At 34.7% G+C, this 12,522-nt stretch overlaps 1 non-coding gene and 1 pseudogene across 1 annotated transcript; one reads left to right on the plus strand and one right to left on the minus strand.

Annotated features, from left to right (window-relative positions):
- Positions 1 to 1,770: 1,770 nt before the first annotated feature.
- On the minus strand, positions 1,771 to 1,868 carry LOC112416833 (uncharacterized; annotated as a pseudogene).
- Positions 1,869 to 10,274: 8,406 nt separating this feature from the next.
- LOC112416876 (small nucleolar RNA snoR109) lies at positions 10,275 to 10,361 on the plus strand. Its single transcript, XR_003007389.1, has one exon. It is a non-coding gene; the product is annotated as a small nucleolar RNA snoR109 (small nucleolar RNA).
- The last annotated feature ends 2,161 nt before the right edge of the window (positions 10,362 to 12,522 follow it).

Here is a 12,522-nt window from a genome sequence, read left to right on the forward strand (position 1 = left end):
AACATATAACAATTTTTTTTAGGAATTTTTAGAGAAAAGATTAAGCACACAGAGGTTCAATTAGCAAAAAAGCAGGGTGCAGACAGCACAAAAATGCAAAAACGAAAAAAAGAAAAGCCCAAACCAAAACCAAAAGATCTGGAGGCACAGGGAGCGTTGGATCAATCTAGAGGCTGAGAAAGAAAGGGAAGAACCGAAAATAAACCGGACCGGTTCAATGTTCTATATATATGCTTCAATTCCGGTTTTTTTCATATTCTTCCTTTCCCTTCTCTCTCTTCTCTCATCTAGTGAGAGAAGCTCTCACTTCTCTCTAGAATTCCGGTTGTCTTCTCCGGCGTGGCTCCCCTTTCCGGCGCGGCGGACGGCGGTGGCGCCACCGCGCCGGAGCTCAAAACTTCTCCGATTCAAAATTTTTTTGCACTTTTAAACATCCTTTTTTGTCTACTTCTCGAATCCGAGCTTAGATTTTTCAGAAAAGGTTCGAATCGGAGTAGATCTGAGTTTGAATCTTGACAAAATTTGTTGAAAAAACGGAAGGAAAAGGAAGAGGAAAGCGAAGAGGATTACCTCTTCGTCGCTGAGGCTCTTGTTTCACGATCTGGACTCGCGACTTTCGCGATTTTGGTTCGGCCTTGTGCTTCGTCGCGTTCGAACTCTTTCTTTTTTTGATTTCTTCTTCTTCTCTGGTTCGAGCCTTTCGCGCTTTCCCTCTTCTTCTCTGGTGCGAGCCTTTCGTGATCGTGCTTGAGTCTGTTGCTAACAGCGATGGATTCGCACTGGAATTGCGAAAGGAACGGTTTGATGGTGACGATTCAAGGACGAATCGCTGAGAACTGTAGAGAAATCCGAGAGATTTTTGTCGAATTCTAGTGAATTTGTGATGAATCTGTGAGTTAGGGTTTGGGATCTTTTTCTGTGTTCTTGATGATTTCTGTTTTGATCTGTAACTGAAAGGAGAGAGATTGTGACTTCTGTTTGTGATGTGGCGTCTGATTGTGTATCTGATCTGGAAATTTCTGACACTGTGCTGTATTTATAGCTGACATGTGTACCTGAGAACCAATGAAAAAATGACATCTGGACTTTTGTGAAGAAGGCTCGGCCTTGGACTGAAATTTTGACTTAGGGACCTTGCTGCAAAAAGGAAAAAATAAAAGGACTAATCTGCAATTATGAAAAAGGACTAAAAAATGCAATTTTAAAAAGTATTGGACTAAAATGCAATTTTAGAAACTGTTTCAGGGACTAAAATGCAATAAAAATAAAATTGGACTAAAATTGGTAAATTGGACAAAACGTAAAGTGAAACCAAAAATAAAATCAACAAAAGGACTAAAATGAACCAGCTACAAAAATGAGGTATTTTTAAAATACCTCTCTACCGAAATTTTGACAGGAAAAGACCAAAATGCCCCTAGGGACTAAACTGACTCAAACTGACTCAGATGCAATTTTTGAAATGATTTTTAAACAAAGACTCAACAATGATTTGTACAGACAAATTGAAAAGACTCAGAGACAAACACAGGGACTAAAATGGGTTCCACTGCAGGAAATGACCAAAATACCCTTTTGCATGATTTTTTGAAATAAAATGCAAGAAAAGTAATGCGACGTTTCAGAGGATTCTTAAATGACTTGTAATGTCAGAAAAGACAAAGGCAATAAAATACGTTTAAAAAGAGAGTAAAGATTCAGAGTAAAATAGCAGAGAGTTGACAAATATCAGTTGTTAAAAAAGAAATTTGAACGAGTATTTTTAGGTCCAAAATCAGGGTACAACACACTCAAAAAGATGGTGAATCTCTTTAGGATGCGTGGGAGCGTTTCAAAGAAATGCTTAGGCTTTGCCCCCATCATGGTTTAGAGAAGTGGCTTATTATCCGCACCTTTTATAATGGTCTTTTGTATACCACAAAAATTTATGTTGATGCAGCTGCAGGTGGAGCTTTGATGAATAAAACTTACACAACAGCATATGATTTGATCGAGGACATGGCACAAAACCACTATCAGTGGACAAGTGAGAAAGTCATCACTGCTTCTTCACCCTCTAAAAAAGAGGCAGGTATGTATGAAATTTCTTCCCTTGATCATCTAGCTGCTAAGGTTGACGCACTAACATAAAAATTTGATAAAATGAATACTAGTGTTGTCACACCTGCCCCTGTATCACCTCCTTGTGAAGTTTGTGTTGTATTTTGCCTTATTGGCATTGATTGCCAACTAGGTAGGGTTTTTAGAGGTCCTGAGCAAGTAAACTATGCTCAGTATAATCAAGGGTTTAGAAACAACCAATTTTTTTTCCAAACCTCTCAAAATCTTTTTGGACAACAAACAACACCACCTAGTTATGCAAACAACCAAAGAGTCCCTCAAAAATTCAGCTTGGAACTTTTAATGGAAAATTATGTTATAAATCAATCCAAGTAGCTCCAAGAGCTTAAAAACCAAATTGGATTTTTGAATGACTCTCTTGCCAAAATCACATCCAAGGTAGACTCCATAGCAACTAACAATAAGATATTTCAAACCCAGATCTCTCAAGTGCCCAACAAGTGACTGCTTCCTCTCAAACCACCAGAATCTTTCCAGGTCAAACTGAAACCAACCCCAAAGGCCATATAAGTTCTATTACTCTTATGGATGGTAAACAATTAGAGGACCCCGTTGTGAAAATTAAGAACAATGAGGGAGAGATAAGGAGTGATGAGCCTCAAAGTGAGAAAACTATAGGAGAGAATGAAAAGCCATTTGTTTCACCACCTCATGAGCCTAAAAATCCATTAACACAAGGTTTTGTCAAATCCAAGTTAGATGACCAGTTTAGGAATTTTATTGAAATACTTCCAAACAAATTGCCATCTAAACTTAAGAATCCATAAAATTTTTCCATACCTTGTGTCATAGGATCTGAAACCATTGAGAAAGCCATGTGTGATTTGGGAGAGAATGTTAGGTTGATGCCATTATCCCTTTGGGAAAGATTGGGTATAGGGTAGAGAAACCTCTTGATTGTCAAGCTAATGACTTTAAACGAGCGCTTCGTGGGAGGAAACCCACGAGTTTAATTGCTTTTATTTTGTTTGTTTTGTGTTGTTTTAATTTGTTTTGTAGGTATTTGTCCAAATATGGTGCGAAAAAATGAAGAAAATTGAGCATTGCATGTCCAGAAGCTTGGCACGGCCCGTGCCTGTGGTGGCACAGCCGTGCCATGGTCCCGGACCCTCTTTTACCCATTTTTTTTACTTTCTTCTTCTTCCTTCATTCTCAAACACAAACTTCCCTCATCCTTCAACTTCTCTCTATAAACCTCCATAACATCAACCTTTAAACCTCCATATCTATCTCCATTCATCATTCCAAACATTAACCACCAATCAAAACCAACATTCATCCATCCAAACACCAAATTCTACACCATTAAAACCTAACCCAAAAACCAAAAAATTCTTCACCAATCTCCATCATTCAACTCATAAAACTCACTTAAACTCAAACACCATCACTAAACCAACCTTTCCCACACAAAACCTTGCCTAACCCTAACCTTCACCTAAAACCCAAACCAAGTCAACTAGGTCAATGACATACAAAAGGAAAGGTAATGAGATTGAAGCCTCCGGAAGTGGTGCAAGCAAGATGTAATCAACAACCCGCAATCATGGGATCCAATTCAAGGATTCCGAGCAAAGAAATAGGTATAATTCTCTAATCTCTAGAACTATCTCTCCTTGCAGGTACCCTGATGTTAATGCTATGAATAGACTAGGAATATATGAACATGTGATTAGGCTGTTGAATAGACTTCACAACCCTGTGCTTAGGTACCTTCAAAGGGTTATGGCTTGCACCATATGGGGTAGAAAAGAGGTAGGAATGATGAGGACTGTTGTGCTATTTATGATGTGGGCTATGCTTTATAACCACCATGTTAACATTTGCTATTATTTGCTTTATTATCTTGTTTCAATTGCTAGAAAGAAACCGTATATAAAGGTGATGTAGTCGTAGGTGGAATCATCACTTTCATTGTTAGAAAATTTGAGGTAAATGTGAACAACGGGATAAATAAGATTGAGGGAAACTACTATCTAGACTTAGAAACCCTCACTACCATGTTTTTTTTCTTATAATCCATGGCCCTTCTCACAATTACCAATATGAGTGGAGAGTCAATAATGATAATTGCTTGATTATTCTACCTAATTCGGACATTACTAATTCGGAGGTGGTAGAAAACTATGTTTATGTTGGCACTAATCCACAGGTACACAATGATGGTGATGATGGTGGTGATGAAGAGGAGGTAGGTGCAAACTTGCACCATGAACAAGAAGCCGGTGGAAACTATAATGATGAACGGTGGGCATGGATGCAAACCGAAGTTCAAAGAATATGCACCGAGCAACGAAGACAAGGTGTTGAAATGATCAGTGTAACGCCCTATTTTATTATTTATTTTATTTTATTGAGTTTAGAGTCTTTTTTATAATTTAATCGATTTATTTTGATAAGTGATATTTTTGTTGTGTATGATATATATTATTAGACCATATTTTATTATTTAGTGGAGAAATATATTGATAGCCCGTATTTTATTATTGGCTTAATTGCATTTTTCCCCCCTATAGTTTACCAATTGTGCGATTTTGCACCCCATAGTTTTAAACGAGCGATTTTGCCCCCTATAGTTTTCCCACTTTCTGATTTATGGTCCCCGTGACATTTAGTGCTGATCTGTCTGTTTTTTATCAATTAATGTGTGCCACGTGTGTAATTCTATTTTTTTAAAAATAAAAAAAAAAAGGTATTTTTCAGATTTTGAGAGAAGGAGGCACGTGATATTTCTTCTTAAAATCTGAAAAATCACGTGCCCCCTTCTCTCAAAATCTGAAAAATACCATTTTTTTTTTTTAAAAAAAAATGGAATTACACACGTGGTGTAACACCCCATTCCCAAATATAATTTATCTAATAAAATAAACGCACATCAGAGTAATAATTCTAATGGGCATGTCACACTTCGTTTTCAAATTTTCTTAAATAGAAATATAAAACTATTTAAAATAACCTTCATCAATAATATCATTAATCTGCAGCGGAATAATTGAATTTAAGCAACAACATCAACTGTTTTAAACTTCCAAAAACATCTTGGCATAAAAAGCCTCAACCAGAATAATCCAACAATTAAAGGGCTACAACAACATTATCCAAAATTTGATACATAGGAATGAAAGAAAACAATAAAATTCCATCCCACGTATCAGAGCCCTAGACACTTTGAGCCACCACCTATTACTCGGGATCACCTGCAAGTTACCCATAGGAAGGGCAACATTTCCAAGCAGAAGGGGTGAGATTCTCAATCAATAAAAATAATATATAATAACATCAATTGAAAATCTAACACCTTACAACATCAATGATTATTCAATAAGCATAGGTATTTCATAATCAACAACAATCATCCAAGTATAGAATTCAATCAACAAATGCAACTCATGATATGACACGACACCCTCCCTCAATACTCCTCAATAATGCAATTATGCATGTGGTACCATAATTTAGGGCCGTTACCCACACCGCTGTCGAATGGTTAAAGCATTCTCAACAGGACCTAAGTCCTCACCGCTCCACACCGCTTTGAACAACTAGTGTTCCACCGCTTTGAACGACAAGGCGTTCCAGAGCCGAAACTCTCCCACTTGATGTTTATGCAACTACCCAACCTGTGTATATCAACATACAACTCGACTATTACATATGTTTCATATGACTTACTACTCCACAACTCAAACAATCCAGAACATACACAATTATTTATAATTATGCTCATACATCAATCACATTCCACATGTTATATATATATATATATATATATATATATATATATACACGTATTCACTTGTTTTCATACACAATCACCTCCAACATTACTAACACCAATTAATCCAATCCTCGGCTCGTTCTAATAGGATTCGGTTACCTACACCAGGGTTATACTAGTTAAAAGAAATATTATAGAATGCTCAAGAAGTCCCCTCATGCACGAAACAAAAGTTCAGAAGGCTGACTAAGGCTCACTTCGCTTAAGCGACGGCTAGTTCGCTTAAGCGACCGGCTTATAGTAGGTCTGGGTTCAGCTCGCTTACGGGTCGCTCACGGTTCGCTTGAGCGAACTTTGGACAGAATCAAAAATTGTTTTTCGCTCACGGGGTCGCTTATCATTCGCTTAAGTGAATTCTTGGCAGAATCGAACTTAATTTTCGCTTACCAGTTCGCTCACTGTTCGCTTAAGCGAACGGGTAGAATCGCATTCTGGGCAGTTTCCTTGAATGCTCGCTTAAGCGACGGATGCTTCGCTTAAGCGACCAATCATCTGGGCAGTGCAAAACCTACGGTTTCAGACCTCTTCTCACTCCAAAAACCCAATTTTAATCCCCCAATCACCCAAAATGTTTTCCAGCAGATGTTCACAGGTCCTATATACAACTAAGCATCTAAGGAAACACCAAAACAGCCATTAACAGCAACAATCACATATCACTCCACCATTATACAATTATTCATCAATTTATCCAACCAAGCATAATTTCAACCAATTTATGATCACAGCAATAACATAGATTAAGTCTTCAATCTGAACAGCATAATACAAGAAAATTAACATGATCATTACCCATTTCTCTTCATAATCATCATCAAACCCTAACCCTCAATTTATTTTCCAAAACTATGCAATTAGGTCAATTTCAGGAATTATAAATTATGATTATTGAGAGATAGTCTCACCCTTACCTTAGTTTTGCAGAAATTAGACAGCAAGGATCGGTTCTAGGCTCACTCTCTTGTTCTTGCTCTTCTTCTCCCTTTTCTCCCCAAAGCTAGTTTCTTACGTTAAAACGTTCTGACTGTTTTTCTTTCTCTCTTAACCTCTTTCTTAACTCCCTTCAATTCTATTAATTCCCCTTAATTTTAATAAATTCTAATTAACTCCCTAATTTCTAAAATAATATTAATTTTCACTTATTTTAATTATCATTATAATAAACTATATAATAAAATGCACACATCATATAAATCGCCAAAATCATATAAAATCACATACGAGACTCTAAACAAATCAAAATAAAATAAAATAATAACTAGGGCGTTACACGTGGCACACATTAATTGATAAAAAACAGACACATCAGCACTAAATATCATGGGGACCATAAAATCAAAAAGGGGGAAAACTATAGGGGGCAAAATCGCTCGTTTAAAACTATGGGGTGCAAAATCGCACAATTGACAAACTATAGGGGGAAAAGTGCAATTAAGCCTTTAGTATTTAGTGGAGAAATATAATTAATTAGAATATTGAGGATTGGGGGCAGAATTGGAAATAAGGGAAAAATAAGTAGGTTAAGAATTTATATAAAGAGGAGAGTCAAAGTTAGAAAATTAGAATACGTGCAAACTGTTTTTTTTGGGAGAAAAGGGAGAAATTGAGAAGTTAGAGAAAGAGAAGAGGAGCAAGCTTGTAGAGTCTGTAATCATCTAATCTAAGGTAAGGGTGGGACTAGCTTTCTCTAATAATGGGTTTTATGATTCTAAAAAGGGGTTTAACATGTTGTTTTGTTATTTTTAATGTTATAGAAATTAGGGTTAATTTGCAAAGTTGATCGTTGAAAGAGAAGGTAAACTATTGATTTAACGTAAGGGTGGGATTAACTTTCTCTAATTTTAGGTTGTATAATTCTGAAATTAAGTTTAGCATGTTGTTGTTTGTAATTTTGTTGTTGATAATTTGGATGTTATAGAAGTTAGGTTTGAACTGCAATTTGATTGTTGAGAGATTATAATTTGAGAGAAATAACCTATGGTAAAGTGAACCATAGAATTGAACGGTGAAAAGAGTGGTTAATCAGGTAGGTTAGTGATGGATTAACGTTCTAATGATAGGGTAATCATATGGTTATAATTATGGACGATTTTGGAGAGTTTAGGGTCAAGAAACGGAGCCAAGGAGGCTCCCATGGTAGAAAATCGCAGAAAAATAAGTGATTTCAGCATGTATGATGATGTCGAAATCGTGAGGCGATTCCAGTGATCGTGAGGCGATTTTGACAGAAAATCTGTAATTTTAGTATGTCTGATGCATACTCTGTTTCATGTTCTTGTGTCTTTTTCACACGTTTCTGTTTTGAACTGGCCTTTGGTGTAAACATGAAAGTTTTAGATAATTGTGTTAGCTTTCTAGTGGCTTTGGTTTGACTTGAAAATGATATTTGGTTTTTGAGTTATGATGAAAATACTCCAAGGAGGTCTTAGTGAAATTTTATGAAAATTCAGCATAACCGTTTCTAAGTCGATCCAAAACTTATGGAATAATTCCAAACCTCAAAACTAGAAGTACTATGAGTTCAATTAAGGTGTTTCAGAGTATTTAACCTATGTTGTGATGAATCTAACTTGGTTTGATGTGAATATCTTTGTTGGATGATTTAATATCTATATGAATGTATATGTTGATGAATATGAGGTTATATGATGTTGATCATGATTGATGAATTATTATATGAATGTATATGTTAATGAATATGATGTTATATGATGTTGATCATGATTGATGAATTATTATATGAATGTATATGTTGATGAATATGATGTTGTTCATGATTAATGAATTATTATATGAATATCTTTGATTGATGAATTATGGTATTATGATGAAAATACTCCAAGGAAGTCTTAGTGAAATTTTATGAAAATTCAGCATAGCCGTTTCTAAGTCAATCCAAAACTTATTGAATAATTCCAAACCTCAAAACTAGAAGTACTATGAGTTCAATTAAGGTGTTTAAGAGTATTTAACCTATGTTGTGATGGATCTAACTTGGTTTCACGTGAATATCTTTGTTGGATGATTTAATATCTATGTGAATATCTTAGTCGTTGTTGTTGTCGTTGTCGTTGTTGTCGTCAATGTCGTTGAAGTTGTTGGTTGTTGTTGCATTTGTTGCTGAGTCCATGCATAATTATTAAAGTTGAGGGCTTGATGCTCTGGAATGTATAATCATTCATATTAAAGTTGAGGGCTTGATGCTCTGGAATATATAATCATTCATATTAAAGTTGAGGGCTTGATGCTCTGGAATGTATAATCATTCATATTAAAGTTGAGGGATTGATGCTCTGGAATATATAATCATTCATATTAAAGTTGAGGGCTTGATGCTCTGGAATGTATAATCATTCATATTAAAGTTGAAGGCTTGATGCTCTTGAATGTATAATCATTCATATTAAAGTTGATGTGATCTTCTTCAGTCTTTGCCGCAATTTGTCGTAGACTTCTGCTCTAATCCAGAAGTACTTAACCAGATTCTCATATGTTGGACCATTGAGCATGTTCAAGTAACCATTCATGTCCAATCATCTCCACCATCTTTAGGGGGTCAAATTAAATTTGAAATAGATGAATGAAAGCGCGATTCAAGATTAGCTAGCAAATGAAACACTTTACTAACTGAATAACGAGCGACGTGATCTAATTCTCATTGTCATTGATCACCCCTACCAACCTGCAAAATAACATTGTGAAGTAAAACTCTACATTCTCTTACCAACTAATTCCTCCCACACGTACAACTTTCACCGCCAAACTCTAGGTGCTTAAAACTAATTTCTATTCTTTTTTCTATCCTTTTAAAAAAATCACTTTTATGTCTATTGTAGAACAAAAACACAATAAAAGTGTATACAATTTTCCAAAAATTGAAATATCAATTGTTGAATAAAATAATAACACATCTAACCGTGATAAATAATGTCACACGATAGACCACATTACAAGCCACTAGAGCGTAGAATCACCAAATTAACAATTTGATTAAGTTATATTTGTACTACACCTTTTATATCCATTGGATCGGTCAAAAATAAACGGCCAAGATATGTTTCCTAGGTTCAGCCCTGCATTTCAATTATAAATACGCACCCAGCCCTCACTCCAGACTCATCTTTTTAGGGTTTTACGGCTGATATCTAACACAGAGATCTGAAATTGCTTCCAATTTTTCATTCTTTACTTTACTTTCGATTTTTCAATTTTCTCAGTACCTACTTCGTTTTCTTATGAATCTAATCTTATAATATTTTTGTTATGTGTTTAGTTTCTTTGTTTTTTTTTATGTTATTTTGTAACTATGCTACATTGTACCGAGAGAAGGGTGGTAGCAAAAAAACCAATACCCTTAATCTTGAATGTGCCATTGCGGCTGTAGTTATATTAAATTGAAGAATCTTACTGGCCGGTTATTGTGACTCTGTCGATAAATCTGCTTACCGAGTTTCTCACAATTTTTCCAAAGTTTTTTTTTTTTTTTAATTAATTTACATATTTGTTTTCTTGTTTTCTATTTCGTTCGGATCATTTGTTCGGATTTAAGTTGTTCGATCCATTTTTTGGGTTTTAATTTGAGAAAGGAAGAAGAAAGAAATAAGCATGTGATTTTCTAACGTTGCCAACAAATAATTAACGTTGTTTTGGATTTTTTATGCTTAATCAATCGATTATGTCCAAGGCTTGTTGAAGTTTTTGCAATTATAAAAGAGATATAGAGATGAGAATGTTACAAGTCTGCAGTTCTAATTTTATAGCTAGTCTTGTCCATAACAGACTTACAGATTTGTTACATTTTCTTCTTTATGTCTCTTTTAAAAATTGCAGGCGGAGGAGATATTAGTGAATAACATTAATGTGATCTTGTGTGAGTTGAGTTGTGATGCGATTTTGCGGATAACCAGCATTTCTTTTACGATAAATACTAACTAAACAGTAGCGTAATCTATTTCAGCCCATCACTTTCTATTTACCAATTAATTAAACAAATTCTAATCTATTTCAGCCCCTAATCCGTATCTAAATTATGTTATTGATTATATTAATTATAAGATAACGAGGAATGCTAAGGAGAACCTCTCTTACACTCTCTTAACTATTGGTCTACATTCATTAACTTATTTCTTTTATTAATTGATATATTATTTATGATTTATAGATCAAATTTAATAAAAGAAATAAGTTAAGGGATTCGCATATCAATTAAGCCATAAAAAAGATGTTCTTCGTCCCAAACTACATATATAATCTCCAAATCGCTCTCTGTTCAAGTCAGCCACACCTCAACAATTCAAATACTTCTTTACATTTTTATTTTCTTTTCAGAAGTTGCAACAAATTGATTCTTGCACTTTGAAAAGGTAAAAAAATGAAAACCGGATTCTTTGAATTTTCCCAATAGCTGGATTTTACCACAATGTTTCTCTTCATATTCATCTCTTCTGTAACAACCTCATCCTCAACCAAACAATATAATTGAATCTAACTTTATCAAATTGAAAAAGTAACTTATCTTCTTCCCTGAAACTATTGAATCTGAATCATGAATCCACTTCTAATAATTACCAAAATAATTTTTTTGCTCAAACACAAGTACCATACCTAAACACTTATTTCTCTATTAAAAAATAGGTTTTATAGTTCTTTGACTTTCCTCATCTTTCTCTTCTGCAACAACCCCTTACTCAACCAGATAACATATGCTCAAATCTTTCTTTTCCTTCTCAACTCATGTGTCCTTCTAAATCAACGACGTAACGATTTTCGAACGATTCACATGCTATCATCGCAAAGAATTTGACAGCCTCTTCTTTGCTTCTGATGATTTTGCAGAATGTGAAGAAGAATATAGTTTTGAGGTCTTGAATAAAATTAGTTATGGGGGCTTCATGTCAAAATTGGAGAAGAAACCACATAAACCGCTATTTTTTATTTTAAAATAAATTATATTTATGAAGCCGGTTACCAGTTGTTGCAAAGTTTACTTTGAGGAGTGACGTGGACCAATCATGAAGAAAGTGTCCAAAAGCAACTGAGGGAGCGATTGCAATTAGTATTCCTCATGAGGAATGCTAAGGACAACCTCTCTTACACTCTCTTAACTACTGCTCCACATCATCATTTAAAAAAAAATATTTTACCTACTTACCAGCTGCACAAGTTCAGACGCAAGCCATTATTTGTTTTTATTCAAAACTAAAAAAAAAAAAAGGCTTAATTGATCTGGCGGTCCCATAACTTATTTCTTATATTTAATTTGATTTAATTTTGATAATTTTAATCCTCTAAAAAATGAGACCGTTGAATTACGTAGGTCTATAAAATTTCTAGTGTATCACCAACACCTAATTTATTTAATTTCTTCTTTCTCTTTCCTATCTTCATACAACGTTCAACAATTTTCTTCATCCACATAAAAAAAACCCATTTTTTTTCTTTAAAAATTCCATCCTTCCAACTTCGTATCTCATACCCAAATTCAACATTATCATCATAATCCACATAATTGCTTCCCTAGGTCACAGAACACGCCAAAATCAAATCTCATGCCCAAATCTAACATTATCATCAAATGAGTTTTTGAAATTTTTTAGAAATCCAAGAAAATTTTAGATACTTGA

The sequence above is a fragment of the Medicago truncatula genome, chromosome 7 (genome assembly GCF_003473485.1).
Source record: "Medicago truncatula cultivar Jemalong A17 chromosome 7, MtrunA17r5.0-ANR, whole genome shotgun sequence".
Classification (NCBI taxonomy): domain Eukaryota; kingdom Viridiplantae; phylum Streptophyta; class Magnoliopsida; order Fabales; family Fabaceae; genus Medicago; species Medicago truncatula.